This window comes from Theropithecus gelada, chromosome 7a, assembly GCF_003255815.1.
Source record: "Theropithecus gelada isolate Dixy chromosome 7a, Tgel_1.0, whole genome shotgun sequence".
Classification (NCBI taxonomy): domain Eukaryota; kingdom Metazoa; phylum Chordata; class Mammalia; order Primates; family Cercopithecidae; genus Theropithecus; species Theropithecus gelada.
In genome coordinates, this window is record NC_037674.1 from 13,865,056 (window position 1) to 13,885,148 (window position 20,093).

At 43.0% G+C, this 20,093-nt stretch overlaps 1 protein-coding gene across 4 annotated transcripts in view; it reads right to left on the minus strand.

Annotated features, from left to right (window-relative positions):
• The window catches only part of RASGRP1 (RAS guanyl releasing protein 1), a 76,392-nt gene that overhangs the window by 39,171 nt on the left and 17,128 nt on the right, over positions 1–20,093 (minus strand). The gene's annotated exons all lie outside the window — the stretch shown is intronic.

Below are 20,093 nucleotides of genomic sequence, written 5' to 3' on the forward strand. Positions count from 1 at the left end.
TGCTGGTTATTCATTGCCAGGTCGAGTCTTTCACCATGACAGCCCACTCACTTGCCAGCTAGCTTCCAGTTGGGTTAGCCATTGGGAAGCACCAGCAAGACACAGGAGTGGAGGGAAGTCAGGATATTTGTTTTTCATTCTCTCTGCATTGACACCATTCCCCTGACAGTGACTACATATCTCTTCAATGAATGATCACGCTGGTTGGTCCTCCCTTCATGGCACCAGCTCTCATTGGATCTAATACTATTAATCTCCTTTGACCCACTGGCCCCAAGGGTGGTAATGACTTCTGACTGTTGATAGTTTCTGGGTACATCTCTTAATTCCACTCTCATCTCTGTAAGTAGCCCCTTCATTATAGTGTCTTCATTTATACAGACTGAATTCTGTTCCAGACTGGGAACTTCAGTTATTCAGGGCAAGAGTATCAAATGAAAGAATATACATGAATTTTGTCATCTGTATTACTCGTTAAAATACATGAGATTAAAGGGGTTATCATGTTCATTCTGCTTCAAGTGTACCAAATGGCAAATGAAGGACAGTGCTTTTGGGCTCAGGATTCAGAAGTCTTGGCTCCTCAAATGATGACCTGAAGTCATATCTCTTGAGAAAATATAAGTGGCTGGGCACAGTGGCTTACGCTTGTAATCCCAGTGCTTTGGGAGGTCAAGGTGGGAGGATCGCTTGAGGTCAGGAGTTTGAGGGTGCAGTGAGCTATGGTAACACCACTGCACTCCAGCCTGGGTGACAGAGCGTAAGGCCATCTCAATAATTAAAAAGCGTATATATTAAAATTAAACAACAAAATATATATACATATATGTAAACTGACAGTGTCTTTCGTCTTCCCATCACCAAATTCACCATTTCACTGGCACTCTGTTGCCCTTACCCCCGGCCCTCCTCTGTTAGCGTGGAAGGCCAACACTTTACTGTGCTCTAGGTCTCCCCCTTTCTCAAGGACATTGATCCTGCATTTGTCCATTTTCTCTCCCACAGCATCAACTTTTCTCTCTGTGGGTTTATTTCCACGGTCATTTAAATATGACTCTGCATCTCCAATTCAAAATCAAATAAAACAAAACAGAACCTTAAACTCTCATCCTCTCTAGCTACCTATTTCTCCATTCCCATTTTTAGCAAAACCTCACTGTTATCAGCTTCTTTTCTCCCATTCACTTTTCAATCATTCCATTTGACTTCTGTGTCCATTATTCCACTAAATCTTTTATTTTCGAAGTTACCAATCAGCTCCACACTGCCAAATCCAATAGTTACTCCTTGGTCCTTATCTCACTTTATGTCTCAGTAGCGTTCAACCCAACACAACCCAAGTTGATGACTCTCTTTCCTGGAACACTTTCTTCTCTTGGCTTCCATAACATCACACTCTCCCAGCCTCTCTCTCAGGCTCTTCTTCTGTCTCCTCTTTTTCTGCTGAGCTTTTAAATGTCAGCATGCTCTGTGGCTGAGTCCTCCTGCTGCTGCTTTTATTTATTGACAGTTTTTAAAATTTAAAACTTCTGAAATTTTAAATTAAAAATAAAACTTTCACTTCTTTATTCTAGATGAATTCATTTAGTCCCTTGGCTAAAATACCATCTATATGCTGATGACTGCCCAACTGGTATCTTCAGCCTTCACTACCCAGTTAGTATGTCTGGCAGCCTACCTGGCAAATCCCATTGAACGTCTAAGTTCAAACTTAACTCATTCAAACAAAATTCCTGACCTCTCCCTCCTCCGAGTTCACTGTTCTTCGCATCTTCCTCATCTCCAGAAACGCCACCACCAACCATCCTCTCAGTTACCCCAACTACAAACCTAGGCATTATCTTTCATTGCTCATGTTCCTTCACATCCGATCCATCAGGAAGTCTTGATTCTACCTCCAATATTTATCTCAAACCTGCTCATTTCTCTCCATCCTTGGCCTCACCCTAGTTGTAGCCACCATGATGCAATGACTTCATTGAACTCCTTGCTTCCGCTCTTGTCCACCTACAATCTATTCCCTATACAGCCGTCAGGACTGAGCTTCTAAAACCCATAAAGCAAGTCGTGTACTTAGTACACTTCAGTGGATTCCATTCCACTTGGAATAAAACAGACCCCTTCCTGTGGCCAAAAGAGCACTACATGTCCTGGCCTCTTTAAATATCATCCACTTCACTTCATACCACATTACTCCTCTCCACACGTCTAATTATACCTCGAACACTCCCAGCTTATTCCTACCTCAGGCTGTTTGCATTTGCTATTCTCTTCAATGTAGTCTTTCTTCCCTTGAATGATTGATGCCATTTTGGTCTTAGTTTTAATGTCACATCCTCAGAGAAGTCTTCTCTGAACTACCTAAGGTATTCCTTACCCTGCCTGAGTTTTCTCATAGCACTTATCATTATCTGAAGTTATCTGCTTAATTTATTTAATTTTTTAGTTTCTAAATCTCCAGTAGAATACAAGCTTCACGAGATGTGGGCCTTGTCCATTTTTCCCACAACTATATTTCCAGGGCCTAGAATGGTACTGACACATGACTCATTCAACATTTCTTGAGTAAATGAGTGAACTGTGTCAAATAGGAAACACCTTAACTTTTTACATATATTTAGAAATTGAGTTTGCTTTTGTCATTACCTATTTCATTCGTGAAATATACACATTTATTTTCTTCTTGGTCACAGTTTGCAAAAGAAATTCAAAGTTACAATTTGGTAAATCATTTTTATAAAGTGTTCATCTAGCTTGGTTATAGTTTTGTAAATCTTTCATTAATTCTTCTAAACTTGTACTCTGTCCAGGTAGGGTTAGTATTACTTTACGTTTTTGGCCCCACATAATTTCCGTAATAATTATTTCTTGCCACAAAAGTTCTGCATAACCAACCACCCCAAAACTCAGTGCCTTAAAGCAGTAATCACTGACTTTTGCTCAAGCTTCTGTGAGTTGGTCAGATTCAGCTAGTGCAGGCTGCGTGCTGCTAAGGGCCCTAGCCTACATGCCTCCCAGCTTCCTTGGGCCAGCAGGCTCGCGGGGGTAGGTTATCTCATGATGATGGCAGAATACTGAAGGGTAAAACTGGAAATACCCAAGGCCTCTGAAGCCTAGGTTTGGAGCTGGCATACTGTGTCTTCTGACCCATTCTGTTGGCCAAAGCAAGTCACACTACTGAATATAAAGTCATGGGGCAGGAACTTCAAAGTCACATGGAACACATCACTAACACAGAGAAGGTAAAAAGTCAGGGGGCAATAATGCAACCAAACCTACCACAGTTACAAGGGGTGACTTTTCAGTGCAGCATTTGACAATACAGTCTTTACAATGTACCCTTCCTCACAGGCAGCAGTGTTCATATTCCTGAACACTATGGTGAAACTACAGTGAAAAGAAGAAACTGTGAAATATACTTGTAGGGTATGCATTAGAATGTTCACATGAACCATGGAACAAAAGCCAGCTTATTCAGTATGGATAGCATCTAAAACTGGCCATCTCAACTTTCCTTTATGGCTGGCTAGCATCTTCCCATGGATGCTCACATATGAGGAAAAGGGACTTAGACGTGTCCTTGTTGAGATCAAAACTAAGTCACCTATGGAAGGATTCCAGGAACTAAAGGGTTTGCCATGAAGAAAACTTGGGGAACAGATTAAAATTGTCTTCAAATATCTGAAGTGTTCTTCGTGGGAGTATGTTTAGACTTGTTCTGTGGGGCCACAAAAGGCAGCACCAGAGTAGATGGATAGAAATTACAGGAAATACGACTGGGCACAACGTGTGGCAGAAAATTCTAACCATTAGTACTGTCTAATGATGGAAGTATTGCCATCACAGAGATATTCAAAAAGAGCCTGAAGAACAACACTTAATAAAAATTATTGTAATTAGCATAGCAGCTATCATTTATTGAAGCCCTAGTAAATACCAGGAGCTGTGCTAAACACTTTAACCATGTTCTAATTCTCAACAGCCACCCTGCAATGTTGGCATTGTTCACAACTCACAGCTGAGGAAATCAAAGCATAGAGAGATTAGGTAATTTGTTCTAGGTCAAAGAGACAATGGGTGGAGGAGCTGGGACCTGGCCCAAGGTCTTTCTGATTCCAGAGCCCCTTCTCTTTCCACTATACCTGGCTGCATGCTGAATCACCATTTGTCAGGATAAGGAATTCAAGAATAAAGTGGGAGCTGAGCTTTACGAACTCTTCCAGTCCTTATGGCTACAAGTCTAAGAAATCTCACTAAGGTCACAGCCGCTGCACATTTCGTGAAATAGCTTTTGTACTCTGGTGATTTCTGACAAACTCTTGTGAGCTTTGGTTGATTGATACTAATCTTAAAAATTGCCTTTAAGAACTCAGGGTTCTGTGCTTAAGATTCACAATCATATTCACACTTCACTTTTACCTTGCACCGCTTCTTCCACAGAGTTTCAGTGACGTTCCCACAGTGCGGCTTGTTAATCCTCACATGGTGTCTGTGGGAGTGAGTGCTGGCAAATGGTAAGGCCGGGAGAGGATGACTCACTCCGGCAATGGGAGGCAAAGATGTGGTTAGGGAAGCAGCAGACAGAAACACTCTCTCTCTACACCCAGTCCAGAACTCCGAGGTAACTCCTCTCCAGTCCTGGTTCTACTTTTCAACGAGAGAATGGTTCATTGTAGTCACCTGCCCTCATTCCCACCACCAGCTCTCCCACACACAAGCTCCAGCCTCTATACAATCTCATGAGGGATGTGTCCCTTCCTGCCCTCATTCCGTACAGCATGCACGTCTTCCTTTTTGAGAGGAAGAGGCTCCCTTTGAAAGAAAAGATTTTCAAAGTGGGTGGTCAAGGAAGATCTACCTTCCAGGCTGCTAGATTTTATTTTCATATTTTGAGATAATTGCTGCAAGCTGATTTAAATATTTCAATGAATAATTCCATTTTGTTTTCATCTTTAGGCTTTTTAAAATGCAGGGTGTCATACTAAAAATTCTAATAAGTAAAATGTGCAATGCATAATAAAATGTGCATATTTTTTCATTACCATCTGCTTCTCCTTACACTTACAGGAAAAGACTTTAAAGGGTTGAAGCCTCAGTGGGGTACACAATGTTGATCTTACATACTCTGCCATTTGACTAGGGGAGTAATGTACGCTGCTAGAGAAGCACGTTAATTAAAGACTCACCCAACCTGCAGACCGCCTGCTCAAGAAAACAGAAAAACCAAGTGGATTCTGGAGAGTCATTTGTCTCTGGGCCAACAGCCTATTTTCCACCATTAGACTCAGTGCTGGCATCCCATAGTTTATGAGATCACAGACAATCAGGGTGGAAAAGACGAGCCATCTTCTACCTTTTCTTTCTATCCAAATGCATTATTCCCTCCTAAAACCATCACAGGTAAGTGGTTGTCTAGCCTCTACTTGTACCCCTCCAATGAGGATACGGCTTCCTAACTATTCTGTATAACAACTGTTCATTCTACTTCAATTAGAAATAATTTTTTGACACCACTAACCAACAAGATAATGAGTCCACCCTATGGAAAGCACTGTCCTAGGTACTAAAAGAGATCTGAAGAACTATATGAAAACTGCTGTCATTGCCTGAAATAAGCTGCTTGCCTGTGACAGAGAAGACCTGCTCCCTGATGATCAGAGTCTCGTGAGAGAAAACTGGCAAAAGGTGGCGACGCAGACCCTGCTCCTTGCTGATAAGAGGTGGTGGCCAGCTTTCCTACAGTGAAGGCTTGTCTGGGGGATGAGATGGAAACGCCTCGCTGCAAGATGAACATGAAACATGAAAACAAATGTCCAGCACCAGACAGCAACTCCAGAACAGTCACTTCTTCTCCTTTGTTTTGGTTTCCAAGGAAATCTCTTGATGTGTGAAGGGATTTTGAGTGTACCAGAGACAGACTGGTATATGAAGGATAGGCAAGCTGTCAGCATTGAGGGCCTAACATGAAATATCAGGTGTGCCACAACCAGAGGCCAGAGGGTGGCAATGGGAAAGCTAGGATCAGAAAACCTGGGGGCAAGGTTAGAGCAGAGCCTGTGGTAAGGCTGAGGTTGATAATGGAGGTCAGTATCTCCAGAAACATGGATAGGCTGGGTCTAGGTTGAGCCTGGTAGGTATATACACAGAATTCTAAATAAATAACTATGTGATAAATATTCCAAAGAAATAAAACCTACTTGTCAGCAAGACTATTACATTCATTAAATCCTGTTTGGAGAGTGTATAAAAATTGGCAAGCTGAAAATAAGCTCAGTAGTTTGTTTTCTAGTCGTTGTTTGTTTAGTGTTTTAGAACTGACAGCAGCAACTTAGGCAGGAAGTGCATGTGATAAAAGAATGTAGTGATACAAACTTTGCACTTGTATACCTTCTAAGACCTGAGCCATTTCACACGTATTACCAAGGCCACTTTGGTCTCTGTTAGTCCCAGCCCCTCAAGACTCAGGGGAGGAGAACAATCAGGAGAAAGCAAGTGATCTGCTAAGGATTAAGTCCCGCCTCAAGGGAAAGTTGGAGAATCCATTATGGTTGCCACCAGCAGCATGCTTGTAAGAGTTTAATGAAAAGCTCTCCTGGGAGAGAAGCGGGAGGAAGCCTGGTTTGTAGTGTTCACATATCTGCATGGTGTAAATACTTCCACTATGGCCAGTTTCAAGCTACCAACATGGAGTCACTGAACATGCGGCTAGGAAGAGATGCTTGCAGTCAGCTTTCAGGATAGGTGTGGGCCAGCTCCAGCATGCACACACCGCAGCTGCAAGCCTCCTCAAGAGGGCTGGTGCTCGCTCGGCTTCCTTCTGTGTTCCTTCCTGTCTGGTCTCCTTGCTCCCCAGGTGTTCCTGAACCCATTCCGCTCCTCACCTCACTCCTAATCTCATGCCCTCTGGGCCTTGCCCAGTGACTGGATGGTTAACCCAGATCAACAAATTCCTCTGCAGGAGACAAGGACTTCAAAGGATGAATCCTCTCAGAGAAATCCACATTGCAACAGCAGTTTCTTGAAGTGGTTGGTGCCCTAAACCAAGAATAAAACTGTTAAGATAAGGTGAGAATTTGGGAGAAGGGAAGCTCAGTTCCTCGTAAAGCTTGTCCTGTTCTTCTTTCTGGGATAACCTGGTGTGTCATACCCTGGCCCACGTAGAAGAGCCTGCCATATAGTTAGACTAGTGTCTATTTCTTGTCATATTACGGTGTCCAGGAATTTATGGAGCTCTGAATATCTTGGTTACAATTAGCTTTTAATTATTTACTTGTAATGGCTGGGGGATACCATAAGCTTTAAATTAACCCTAACCTGCAATTTCAAACTTCTACAACAGGCCTTTAAGCAGAGTCTGACCAAAGCAGGAGAGGGGCTGGCCAGGCTCATCTATTCTCTCCCACTCAACCCCTGGGGCAGTGATGGCAGCTGGTGCAACAACCAAAGCCACAGACACAAAAGGGAAAAATCTGGTTAACCAACCCCCAGACAAAGGTGATTTGTTCTAACCAAGCCTCCCCTCAACTCCTGCTGCAGAGAAGCCAACGTGGAAAAAGACTGGAAGGAAAAGAACCCGTGCTTCCTCCCTCTGTTCTATTGATATTCACTGTCCTGCCGGGGCCAGAGTAGTGGAGCAGGAAGGAGGAGCAGGCCTTTCAAGTTGCACAGCATCTAGGTACACACGAACAGACCTGTACAAAATGAGCACATACCCACACAAACCATCCCTGAAGCAAGCGAGTGGCTGAAGAACCACACTATTCTCTCTGCGTGAGAACACCTGATAATAATATGTTACATTTTTGTGGCACTTAGGTTCAACAGACAGCTTCACCTGTGTCGAACATTTGCATTGTACAACAGCTTAATGCAGCAGCAGGACCATGGGCTCAAATTTAAAAATGAGAAAACCGAGGCAGCATGCCTCAGCCACTGTGAGTACAGGCACCTCCACAAGAAGGGCCCTCTCACTCCCAGCCCAAGGCTCTTTCTTTGGCATGTCCTCCTCGGGGCTTAGGAGGTAGGTAGGAATATACTGGGAAGAGCGCTACCATTTTGGCCATCCATGTTACATGGCTAGCCCCCTCAACCACACCTCTACTCCTTCTTCCTCCCCAGGGAGCCCTACACCCCCACAGACCCACCCAGCCCGTCTCACTGGAATTACACTACATACTCTAAAAATGTCCTTAGAGTGCCTAACCCTTAAACCCACCACTTTTCATGACATCAACACAAGGCAGCTATTATTGGCACCATTTAGTCAGGACAATTGGAACTCAGAGAGTCTGGGAGCCAGTGGCCAGGGGGTGAAAATGCCAGGTCCCCTAAGAGCCCACAGTGCTGCGCTGGCCCATCTCTCCCTCTTCCCACAGCAGAAGCACTCTCTACTGCCTCAGCCAAACCAGACATCAACAGAAACGCTCCTCCCCAGGCATGGCTTTCCTTCCAAAGTGTGAAGCGCTATGTAAAGAATGACCCAGATTTTTTGGATGAGCAACTGAAGTCTATAAATGTCTAACCAAGTGCATGAATTGCCTAAAGTGAGAAAGAGCTTTTAGCTGTATCGCCTCTGCTGAGCAAGACCGCTGGCCTTCCTCGGGGATTACAGTCTCGATCTGGACTTGTCATGTCTGAAGAATCATGAGTCTGAGAAGTCAGGAGGGAAGTTGGTCCTCTTCAGTTCTGGAAATTGGACACAAGTCTGTGGGTGGGGTTTGGGGACTGGGGCTAGGAAATAAACACAAGGGCAGGGAGGAGGTACTGCAAGACCCGGGCAGACCCAGTGAGCTGACTCAGACAACGCCATGACTTCAAACTCTAAGAGCATCTGTTGAAGTCAGTGCCAACTGAATATACCCGGCGGCTACTTCTTCTGGGCCCCATCAAACTCTCTAGGAACAATGGAATTATCTGGCTGGGTAGTTATGCTACAGTTTGATTCTTTGATGAGCTGCCATACACGCAACCCCACGGCTCACAGACATTGACCATTCCCATGCAGCGCTATAGGAATGAGCCAGGTAAGGGAAGAAGGAGCAGTGGGGCCCTGTCTTAGCTTCCCAGAGGGACAGAGAGAGCTGCCAGCAGCTTGCTAGGAGGGGGGCTGGAAAAGGGCCAGTGGACCCAAAGAAAAAGAAAGAAACAAACTGGGAAGAAAATCTGGGTCAGGCTCTTAGCTTGCTTACTGGCACATATTTCTATCACGTCATTCTTGTCTGTTAAATTCTTGGCCTTTTTTTTGCATATTTTCAGACATACCCAGTAGGCATGAAGAAGCAACTTGGGGAACTTCCTCAATACTTACACAATAAAATAATATAAGGCCCATCTGAGAATTACTGGTTAGCCACGACCTCAGCCTTCCTCAGACAATTTTTCTCAATGAGTGACTTTGTCCCATCAGACCCACAAGCCTAGATAACAGCCTCATTCCAGTGCATGACGGAATTGTGACAAACAGTGTGTGCTGACATAAAATAGAGATCCACTGACCATAGTCTTATGTAAAATACGCTTTTCGCCATAGAAACTGTCCTTCAATTGCTTATAATTCTCTGCCATGAACAGTCTCGTACAAAAAAAAACATCACATCACCATGTAGGGTAAAAGTAACTGAACAAAGTCTTTTAAAATCAGACAGAAATTATTCTGAACGTTTCCTCACCCTTTCTTTGCTTGTGGTTAGGATTAGATGATGTTTGATTAAATACATAAAAATGCTTAGAAAACTGTGAAGCACTATAACAGTAATGAATTATTCTTATTTCTCTTGCTAGATTTAATCACTTTTTTTTTTTCTCCTTTGTTCTGGTTCATCCTTGGCTATTGTAGACCGGGACCATGATTTTTTGTCCCTTAACTCTAACCACCACTCAAGGAGTGGCTGTCCACTGTAGTTCATCACTGTGCCAGACTGGACTTAGTTTCCCTCAAGCATGGGGTCCTCCTTGGCAATTAGTTGATGGTTGTTAGTCCGTTCTTGCATTGCTATAAAGAAAATATTATTTATAAAGAAAAGAAATTTAATTGGTTCAAGGTTCTGTAGGCTGAATAGGAAACATAGCAGCATTTGCTTCTGGGAAGCCCTCAGGAACCTTACAATCATGGTAGAAGGTGAAACACATGGTGAAAGCAGGAGCAAGAGGGAGAGGGCAGAAGTGCCACACACTTTTAAAGGGCCGGATCTCATGAGAATTCACTATCATGGGGACAGTACCAAGAGGAGGGTACTAAACCATTCATGAGAAACCTACCCCCATGATCCAGGCATCTCCCACCAGGCCCCACCTCCAATATTACATTTCAACATGAGATTTGGGAAGGAACAACATCCAAACTATATTAGTGGCCTTCCAAGCTTCCTTTCAATCCTAGGTTTTAAGTGCACTCCCCCAACCCCAGAACCCTCAAGACAATCTTAGAGTTTACGGAGGTGTTAGAGAGAAGTGTGCAGGAGGACCTGGAGAGCCACTCTGAAAGTGAGAACTGCACCGGTGAGTCAGGAATCTCTTACTATCTGAAGGAAACTGATCTCTATTCAGTAGTCAAGAGCTAAATAGGAATGTGCTTCAAGGGGCCAGGCACAGTGGCTCACGCCTGTAATCCCAGCACTTCGGGAGGCTGAGGCAGGCGGATTACCTGAGGTCAGGAGTTCGAGACCAGCCTGGCCAACGTGGCAAAACCCCATCTCTACTAAAAATACAAAAATTAGCTCGGTGTGGTGGTGGGTGCCTGTAATCCTAGCCACTCAGGAGTCTGAGGCATGAGAATAGCTTGAACCTGGGAGGTAGAGGTTACAGTGAGCCAAGTTCCCACCACTGCACTCTAGCCTGGGGGATAGAGCGAGATGCTGTCTCCATAAACAGAACAAAACAAAAAAGAATGTGCTTCAGAACATCCTAAGTCACAAGTCATGAACTGATATGCTGTATCACTGTCCTACAGAAATAGCCAAAATACAACACTGAAACTCACAATGTTGTTACTTATTGGAAGATGGGGGAGACCAGGAGAAATACTTGGGATTGTTGGAAGAAATGCAGCATCTAACCAGAAGAAATGAACTACATTCAAGGTTTAGCCACCCCCCAGCTTCTCTTTTTGCTAACATGCTTGGAGCACTTCCTGTGTACCAGACACTGTTTCAACAGAGCCTTTACATATATTAACCCTGTGAGATAGGTGCCATCTGACAGACGAAGAAACTGAGGCAAGGATATAAGATAATTTGTCTAAGTTTACACAGCTAGTAAGCAGTAGACCTGAGATTCAACCCCAGGCTGCTTGGCTCTGGGACGGCCCTGATTGTTTCTGAGCCTCAGTTTGCTCTTTGCAGAATGAGAACTTGATAATGTCCTATCCGCACCCCTCCCAGCAGAGAAAGAATGCAGAGATGGCACTCAAGATAAGAAAAGAGTATTAATATCATTTGAGGAGAACAAGGTTCTGAACTGAGTTCACACCACTGATGTCTGGTTAACGTGTGGGTCCCGAATAGTTAGGCTGCCTGACAGCTGTCACGTAGGCACATGAAACCCTCAGCCTGGTGCTGAAGTACTAATAACCTCTAGTTATTAGCGTTTTATGAATGATCACTCTCTCCTCACACGTTGCCTCATCTGAGCCTCACAACTCAGAGAGATGGGTATTATCTGCATTATTTTATAGGTGAGGAAACAGAAAGGTGGGATGACTTGCATAGTCACCCATCTTATGAGTGACAGTGCTGGGACTTGAGTTCCAGTCTTCTGAGGTAAACCCTGCCCTTTCCACCAGCTACCACTGCCTCTCACCCTGACAGTTGTCAAGATAAAAAGCACATCCTCCACCTGGGTATTGAGGGTTTCCAGAGCTGGCCTGCATGCTAAATGAGAATATAATAAATGCCACCATATACTGAGCCATCTACCGTGTGCCAGGTGTGGACTAGGCCATGTTACAGATATGTGCTCAGTATTTACTACAATTCTGCATGATAGATGTTTTCTGTTTCACACATGAAGAAACAGACTCAAGAGAGGTAAAAATAACTAGTTAACTTTGGGAGGCCAAGACGGGCGGATCACGAGGTCAGGAGATCAAGACCATCCTGGCTAACACGGTGAAACCCTGTCTCTACTAAAAATACAAAAAAAAAATTAGCCGGGCGAGGCGGCGGGCGCCTGTAGTCCCAGCTACACGGGGGCTGAGGCAGGAGAATGGTGTGAACCCAGGGGGCGAAGCTTGCAGTGAGCAGAGATCATGCCACTGCACTCCAGCCTGGGCGACAGAGCGAGACTCTGTCTCAAAAACAAACAAACAAACAAAAAAAACAAACAAAACTAGTTAATGTCCCACAGCTAGGAAGTAGCAAGAAGGGGTTACAAATTATCACCCTGGTTATTTTATCATTATGATTCAGGTTTTAAAGTTATTAATACCTACCATAGGCCTGCATTGCCTTTTTATTTTATTTATTTTTTATTTTTTGAGACAAGGTCTCACTCTGTTGCCCAGGCTGGAGTGCAGTGGTATAATCATGGCTCACTGCAGACTTGACTTCCTGGGCTCAAGTAACCTTCTCACTTGAGCCTCTTAAGTATTTGGGACTACAGGCACACATCACCATGGCCGGCTAATTCTTTTTTATTATTATTACATTTTGTAGAGATGAAGTCCTGCTATGTTGCCCAGGCTGGTCTTGAACTCCTGGGCTCAAGCGATCCTCCCACCTCGGCCGCCCAAAGTTCTGGGATTACAGGCATGAGTCACCGTGCACATCCCTGCATTCCCTTTTAAATGGGAATCCTTCAAGAGTAATTAAAAGGTTGTGTCTATTTTCTGTCTGTTCCCTACAGTCTCTAGTTCTCTGCTGTACACACTACACTGGTGCCATTTCCTTCATTTAAATCAAAGCATATAAGAACAAGCATTGACACTGACTGGCAACTACCGATAAACACAAAACAGTAACTGGGCACTGAATATGAGGAAAGGGTGAAATGCATTTGGAAGAGAGAAGTAGCTAAGGATTTGCATCCCCAGGATCTGGAGACCTGAGGGCATGTGGGAAAGCGATGGTGAGGAAATTAAGACAGTTTTTAAGGAAATAAAAGGGTAAAAAGACGAGGCAAGAAACTATAAGGTCAAAGCAGGGACTAAGATTTAGACTGTGCCTTTAATCTATGTTAATGTCTCTGGCATTTCACTCCATTTACAGATCTAGGCAGAGCAGCTCCTTGCCATATGGTGACAATCAGATGAGTCTGAGATGCCCAGATATCTTTAAGGATCCTGAATTTCAAGGTCATTGTGCAACAGAACAAGGTGTCCTTAAGTGAGGAAAACTTAGGTTAAAATTCAAAGAGCTTTGTTAGGTTTTTGTTTTATCTAGCTTTTCCAAAATATATATACTGAAACATTGATATTTTTTAGGCCTAAAAAGGGGCCATCCTTGAAGGAGCTGATATTCTGAGTTTCCTTAGGACCTAACAGGTTGATTCCAGGATTTCTTCAGATTTGCAGTGTCCTGCTCAATTACTCAACAACTCTCCTTGGTTTGCTCCTGGGAGACTGCTCTGAGCAGAGCAGAGCAGAGCAGACCATAAGACAATGCTGAAGGCTGGGCAACCAACCCCACAGACGGGCACTAGAAATACCACCAGGCAACCCTGACTGACATTTGCATAACACTTTGTACTTTACAGAGTCCTTTCACATGCATTATCTCATTTGACCATCACAACAACCTTGTGAGGTGGGTAGGGACTGTATCCGTTTTACTGACGAGAAAGGCATAAAGACAGGGCTACTCCCCAGCCTGTCCAGCTGGTGTCTGATTGATGGGACATGTGCCAGGCTGGTTAAATATTCTGAAGGCCAGCTGTGGTGGCCTGTAATCCCAGCACTTTGAGAGGCTGGGGCAGGAGGATGGCCTGAGCTCAGGAGTTTGAGACCAACCTGGGCAACATAGCAGGACCTCATCTCTACCAAGAATAAAAAGAAATTAGCCAGCATGGTGGCTCATGACTATGGTCCCAGCTACCTGGGAGGCTGAGGTAAGAGGATCATTTGAGTCAGGGAGGTCGAGGCTGCAGTGAGCCATGATTGTGGCCACTGCACTCCAGCCTGGGCGACAGAGCAAGACCCTGTCATTCATTCATACATACATACATACATATATATACATAAATATTTTGAATGTCACCCCTGGATAAATCACTAACCCATGGATAATAATACCATCAAGTGTCAGAGTTGGCATTCTAGGCTTGGCTTTTTTCATCACAAGACCAGAGTTCTTTGCTCAAAGAGCACTGTGATAGGTACTGTAGGACTGCAGATATAATAAGCACCCTGTCCCAGCCTGAAGAAGCTACAGGCAATACTACAGTACGGGGTACAGTCAGAGCGTAGAGGGAGGTCAACACTGGGGCAGTTCAGAGGAAGTGGAAAGTCAGATTTGACTGGAAGATATGACTGAATCCTCATAAAGATGGTAGCATTTGAGATGGGCCTTGAAGGAAGGGTCAGATTCTGACAGACTGAGATGCAGGTGAGACTTTTCAAGACTTCCTGAGTAGCTTACCAACAAAACTAAGGCTGGGCCTGGGGTGGCAGCTCACCCATGAAGTACCTATAATCCCAGCACTCTGGGAGGCCAAGATGGGAGGATCACTTGTGCCCAGGAGTTCAAGTCTGCAATGAGCTGATACTGCTGCTGCATTCCAGCTTGGGTGACACAGAGGCAAGGCCCTGTCTCAAACAAACAACACACTAAACTAAAAAATAACAACAAAAGCACAACAAAAACTGGTCCGACTGCAGTAGTGTTTACAACTAATTGATCACAACCAGTTACAGGTTTATTTCTTCTCCACTCCCGCTGCTTCACTTGACTGGCCTAAACAAAACAACAAACAAAAAACCACGAACAGAACTCAAAATAGATTCCAAGGCCTTACCTAATAGCTACTCTATCAAGAGATCCAGGGATGGAGCACGGAATTTGCATGCTTAAAAAGCTCCCAAGCGATCAGATCAAGTTTGATTAGACTGCTTTAGACCATGGAGTTCATCCTTGCCCTGGAGTAGATCTACAAGCTATACTATATGACCCCATGAAGACCCTTCCAATTTCCGAAATCAGCAGTGAAGCCTTTCACCTGTTCTCAGGGCAACATGCAAGGGAAGTACTTAACACAGGTGATTTGGTGCCTGTCTACATTACAGACTCCTTGGTGGGGCTTGGTTAATTCTAATTTCAAAAGCATGATCAGAAATCAATCTGGTGTGAGCCAGATTTAGTATTTAGTATTCCATTTGGTTCCTTTTATTGATGCAATTTATCTGCCAAGGTCATCTTACTTTACTTACATCTATTCATCTTACTTTAAATCCTCCAACATATTTATTTATAATAGCTGCTTTAAATTCTCTATCTACTAATTCCAACATTTGTGCCATCTCTGAGTTCATTTCTATTGATCTTTTTTCTTCTGGTTATGAGTCACATTTTCCTGCTTCTTTTTCTGTCTTATAATTTTTGTTACATGCTGGGCATTGTGAGTGCAATATTGATCATTTGAATTATTAATATGTTCCTTTATAGTGGTATTTAATTCATGTGACCTTAAATTAATCCTGTTGAAGCTCAGATTTAGGCTTCATTAGGGTGAGTCAAGATTAGCTCATATTCGAGGGCTAAAGTAGCCCAACTCCTACATTGCAGTCTTTTTCACATCCCACCTGAATGCCCAAAGTGTTATATCACTCCACTTTGGCTGGTTGGAACTGCATTATTTCCCATGAGACCTCCTTTAACTCAAAGACCCCCAGTAACTATTAGTGGTCAAAGAGTCTCATTCTATCCATGCGTAGTTTAGTCTTTGGAAATACCTTCTCTCTTGTATGCTACTCCACAAATGCCAGTCATCCGAGAATCTCTGAACACAAACTGTTCTCTCTGTGCTGTGGTTTGAATGTCCCTCCAAAATTTGTTGAAATTTAATATTGTCATTGTAACAGTATTAGGAGGTGAGTCCTTTAAGAGGTGACTGGGTCATGAGGGTTCACCCTCATGCATGGATTAACTCCATATCTTGGGAGAAGGTTAGTTACCTTGGGAGTTTGGCCCCCTTTTTCTCTGTCTCGCAAGCTCTCTCTCTCTGTGTGATGCCTTCTGCCACGTTATGACATAACAAGATGTGGTCCCTTCATTTTGCACTTCCCAGCCTCCAGAATCGTGAGTCAAATAAATCTCTTTATAAATTACCCAGTGTGGTATTCTGTTGCAGCAGCAGAAAACGAACTAGGATACTCTGCAAGGCAAGATGCTGCTCACTGGGCTCCAATTTCCTGTACCATGATTTGTAAAGTGCTCTCAGGCAGAAAGCCAAGAGGAGTTCTGAGTTCATCTCACATCTTTTTATTTTATCCACAGTCACATGTCTGTCTTGTTTTCCAAGACCCAAAAATAGTTGCTTCACATATTTTGTCCAGTTTCATAGCTGTTTGTAGCAGGAAAATAATTCTAATAACCAGTATTCCACTATGGTCAGAAATGAAAGTCATCGTTTTGATGTTTAATTTTTTTTATGGGAAGTCCCAGTTCTTTGGTAGATTTAAATTTGTTTACCCTTTATATGTCCCACTGGAGGTAAATAACTCATACTGGCTCTTCTGTGGTTATTACTACTGAGACATACATACGTTTCCATTATTAAGAAAACAAAGGGGAAAACCCACTTATTTGTCTTCTTTTCAGGTTCTGCCATCTTACATCCTCACAGATGTTATTTCTGTATAATTTCTTAACTATTTATCTCCTCTGCACTCTCTCTAGCCTTTCCATTCCCATCTTAAAACCCAGAAACTAAACTTGAATCCAATAGCATGCTGCACCCTAGTGTTTGGTCAGATCTTGGTCATGACAGACACTGCTTTGTATGCCCAGCACAATAACCTTCCTTTAGGAAACGCTCCTTCCCCAAATTCCGTCATGTGGTTTTAGAGAGAAATGCTGGATTATTAAATGACTCCAACCCTGTGGCCACAGTTAATTCATTCAAGCAGTAGCCACCTGGCCAAATCTAAACCAATCAAAGTTCTTCCCTGGCAGTTTTTTTTTTTTTCACTGAACTTGAGGGAAAAAAAATATTAAATCTCTAATGGTAAGAGATGCATGATTTACAGCTGTTAGTGCCATGTAGAAAACAAATCTTCAGTGAAAGAAAATGATGAGCTGACAAGCAGAGAGAAGCAAATCAGACAGAGAAGAGACACATACATACACAGAACATATGCAGTAGTCTCCTAAAAGTATTACAGTCCCTAATTTCAAGCACTCCTAAGGCCTGCAGGCATCCTGTACTCTTCCTGTGTTTTAGATATATGAAATACTCCATATTATTTCTAATAAATTCCCAAAAATAGTTCTGGTTGGATATCTGTCATTGTCCTGATTAATATTTTGAAAAACGAGAGACTTTTCAGGTCTTCCTTATTGAACACTGCATTAATATAGCTCAAATTCATATAAAATTTTAAATTATAACACTATCTTCTAGGCTCATAGCTGTTAGTGTCTATTATGACACCATTCTGGTAATTTTTTTTGACACAGCTATTCCAACCATCTTGTATCTCCATGATGTGATTTTGGATCCTCTGGCAAGCTGCATTATTAACCTGAAAAAGCCATACGCTAACACTTAACAGGTCTATACTAATAATGATTGCTACTGTTTTTGAGTATCTACTGCACAATGGAATTTTAAGAACATTTTACATACATTCTTTTTTTTTTTTTTTTTTTTTTTTTTTTTTTTTGGAGACGGAGTCGTGCTCTGCCACCAGGCTGGAGTGCAATGGCACAATCTTGGTTCACTGCAACCTCCACCTCCTGGGTTCAAGCGATTCTCTTGCCTCAGCCTCCCAAGTATTCTATTGCAGCTGGGACTACAGGCATGCACCACCATGCCCAACTAAGTTTTGTATTTTTAGTAGAGACGGGGTTTCACCATGTTGGCCAGGACGGTCTCGATCTCTTGACCTCGTGATCCGCCCACCTCGGCCTCCCAAAGTGCTGGGATTACAGGCGTGAGCCACCATGTGGGGCCATAAATTCTAGCTTTCTAGTAAGATACCTACTTCACAACAATCCAGGGGAAGTGTCTACTAACTTTCAGGTTGATAGAAACTGAGTCTCAGAGACATTAAGACACTTGTTAAGGGAATAAAGTTACCATGTGTCAGCATTAGGACTGGACCTCAGAATAGAATGGAGGTATTACTCCCTTAAAATGGAAAGGCTATTTCTATTGATGCCATCTCTAATTATTTTAACTTTTGGAAAGTTAATATTTTGGGGAAGACACATGACACTACTGACTCATGTTGAATTTACAATCTACTAAAATCTCTTGATATTTGTCATAAGAACTACAATTAATAGTTTCCCCCCATCCAGAACATATAGGAAGCATTATTTTTAAACTTAAGTGCAAGACTTGACGTTTATTTTTATTGAAGTCCTGTTTGCCTAAGTTCTTTGTGCTGTTATTCACATTCCTGAATTCTGACTTACTAATTATACTATTTCCCACAGTGTGTCTAACCAAAAACACAGATTGTGTTTAAATCTGAAGAAAATGTCCAGAGCCACTCATAAATGGTTCACCTACAGAAGGACATCCTTCAATACTCATATCTATATGTATACACTTTGAATATGACTACAAACTAGCTTTGAATCTGTTTATCCAGATTTTCATGTAGCCTATATTTGCCCATCTAACATTTACTTTTTGACTTCATAACAGAGCCTGTAAGTTCCCACATGCATACTCTCAGACCTTACCATTGTAATGCATGCCAGCTCAACTTCCACCAGCCTGAGAGGTTTCTGGACGCCCTTCACACTCCTACCTGTGTGCAGGGCAGGCCAAATGTGCTGGAACTTAACACCTTCTACAAGCAGCCCTCAACCAATGACCGATGGGACTTGGTACATCAATACGCCAGCTCCTTTCCCTTGGATAAGTTTGGTCTGAAAAGAGCCTTCTACTCTGACTCCCAGAGTTGTAACTTGGTAATGCACCCTCCAAGAGCTGCCTTCCCTACTCCCCTACCAGTTTTTCCTAGGACCACCTTCCAAAGTAAACTATTTGTACTTAAAAATCCTTGTCTCAGGATCTGCTCCTGGGAAAACTCAAACTAAGATGACCTTGTTAATTTTTCACCCAAAGTAAAACCGCCTTTACAATTTTTTACCATTATTCTCCATATTGAAGATGAGCAAACAAGACCCACATGTGGTAAATGGCAGACTCAGCTTTGGATTTCAAAGACTGCCACGCGACGTGGCCTCCATAACCTTTTCACCGCTTGCTGAAATCAGCTGTGCCACAGTCACGGCATTTCCCTGCTCAAAACTGTGTGTGTGTGTGGGATGGGGTGGGGAGGAGAGGATCGCATTCTCTTACTTACTCAACTCCAACTCCTGCCTCTGACAGTAGCATTAACGATTACAAGTTTCCAGGGTTTTTTTGTTTTGTTTTGTTTTGTTTTGTCTTTTTGGATACCCAGGAATTGAGCATCTCAGCGCTGATTGGGGAATGGGCAGTGTCATAAGGTGTCAAGTACATGACATGGGTGAATTATTTTCATGATGTGTAACCAAAGTAACCATTTTCATTCTTTATTTTCCTCTCCCTTCTTTAAAACAGACACAGTCACTCTATTTTGCCACCTAAGAAAATTTAGAGAAATTTCCTAAAATCCATTTGAATTTTTTGTAACCTTAAATCATCTATTTTTCCTAGGTTTGAGGACATTTTTAATTTTATTATTAGAGGTTGGGTGCGGTGGCTCATGCCTGTAATCCCAATACTTTGGAAGGGTGAGGTGAGCAGATCACTTGAGTCCAGGAGTTTGGGGCCAGCCTGAGCAACATAGTGAGACCCTGTCTCTACAAAAAAATACACACACACACACACACACACACACACACACACACACACACACAAATTAGCCAGACATGGTGGCACATGCTTATAGTTCCAGTTACTCAGAAGGCTGAGGTGAAAGGATCACTTGAGCTGGGGAGGCA